This window comes from Echinops telfairi, unplaced genomic scaffold, assembly GCF_000313985.2.
Source record: "Echinops telfairi isolate 266 unplaced genomic scaffold, ASM31398v2 ScPeMD7_2291;HRSCAF=2852, whole genome shotgun sequence".
Taxonomy (NCBI): Eukaryota; Metazoa; Chordata; class Mammalia; order Afrosoricida; family Tenrecidae; genus Echinops; species Echinops telfairi.
Window position 1 is genome coordinate 32,209,214 of NW_022106189.1, and position 2,052 is coordinate 32,211,265.

Below are 2,052 nucleotides of genomic sequence, written 5' to 3' on the forward strand. Positions count from 1 at the left end.
TAGAGGAAAGTTGTATGTTTCATCAGTGCTATACTGCACCCTGCCTTGTTCTCCCCAAGAACACTTTTTAAAGATGGAAGTTAAAAAAAAAATGGAAGAAATACAGCTAGACTTTCAACATTTATTTTTTTGTGTTGCAGAACTATCTACACTGTATATTTACAAAACCTTTTCATTACTCCAAACAGAAATTACCAATTACAGATATTACTTTAAAATAATAATTGTGAAGCTTTTGGGTACACAACATAATACAACCAAAAAACTCTCAGTCATTGAGTTGATTTTCGCTCATTGAAAACCTGTAGGATGGGTAGTGCTGCCCTATAGGATTTCCTAGCCAACATTTTTCTCCCATAGAGTTGCTAATGGGCTTGGTCTGGCAATCCCTTGGTTAAGGGCTGCTGAACAAGGCTTCTTACCCAATGTATAGGTACACATATTGGTAAAGGAAAGCTCACTCACTGCCATTGAGTTTATTCTAGCTCACAGTAACTGATTAGGACCGAGTAGAACTGCCCTTGGATTTCCTAGACCTGTATATTTTTACAGGAGTAGAAAACCTCATCTATATCCTTCAAATTGAATGGTCTTTTGAACTGCTGACCTTTCATTAACAGTCTAACATGGAACCTGAAGCTACCTTGGGAAAGAAAAAAATGTTAAGCTTTTTACTGTAATTTTGATAAAGGTTTGTTTATAGTGCAGATTACCAGTTTTATATACAACAATTTTTACATGTTCTGATTCAACACATTTTGTTTCAACTCACCCATTGCTCCTTGTGTTTTTTGTCTCGCTCCTCCATCTTTTCTAACCATCTGAACTTTGTCCTTGGTTAAATGCTGACCTTTGGATTTCAAACAGTTGATTATAATACATGGAGGTGCATTCAGTACAAGGCCAGCAGGGTAATTGTCATAGTCCCATCAGTCTGTATCTGACCAATAAGTCTGGACTCTCATTTTATTAGTTGTAGCCCCCATTTCTCTCCCACTCTATCCAGGACCTTCTAATGCAGTCCTAGAGCAGTTGGTTGTGGTAACCAGGCCACATCTAGTTCTTTATGGTCTCAGTATTGTGGAGACTGATATTTGCATGGTCTGTTAGTCTGTTGATTGTTTCCTTATGTCTTTTGTTTTTCACTCTTCTTTCCTCTGGATGGGGGAGAAACCGTGCCTTAGATGACTCCACATGAGTTAAGATCCTAGCAGTGACTGCTTCTATTATGCTCTGGTCTAACTTAAGCATTAGTGTTAGCGCAGATTTAGGAAGCAAAACTGCTTTTAATTATTCCTAGAGAGGGGAAGCACTACACTCACCAGGAATTAATTAGAATTTGAGTTGGTTTATAAACTTCCTCTCCCAAATCCAATCTTGTTCTGATTACAATTCATGATTCTCCTTGTACAGCATTTAGTGAGTACAAATTTTTCTTTAATAATTTTAGTAGATCATTTTTCTTTGCCTCTGACTTTCAATTCAAGCAACTCTTTTCTACCTTGTAGCCAGGCACATTTCTTAGGACTTTAAGCAACCACCAAAAGAAATAGTCATTTATTGTAATTAAAAAGGAAACTATTTGGTACTCAGATAATCTTGTCATCTTATACTTTCTTAAAATTGTTTTTTAACATGTTGTAACATATATCAATACTTCATTCTTTTTTTTCCCCATTTTTTAGGGGCTCATACATCTCTTCTTGAATTCATACATGCATCAGTGTATAAAGCACATTTGTACATTTCATTGCCCTCATCATTCTCAAAACATTTGCTCTCTACCTAAGCCCCTGGTATCAGCTCATCTTCCCCTCCCCTCTCAGCTCCCACCTCCGTCATGAACCCTTGAAAATTTATAAATTATTATTTTGCCATATCTTGCCCTATCCTACATCTCCCTTCACCCACTTTTCTGTTTTCCGTCCCCCAGGAAGGAGGTCACATGTAGATCCTTGTAATCCGTTCCTCCTTTTCAACTCACCCTCCTTCTACCCTCCCAGTATTGCCACTCACACCACCAATCCTGAAGGGATCATCCGCCCTGGATTC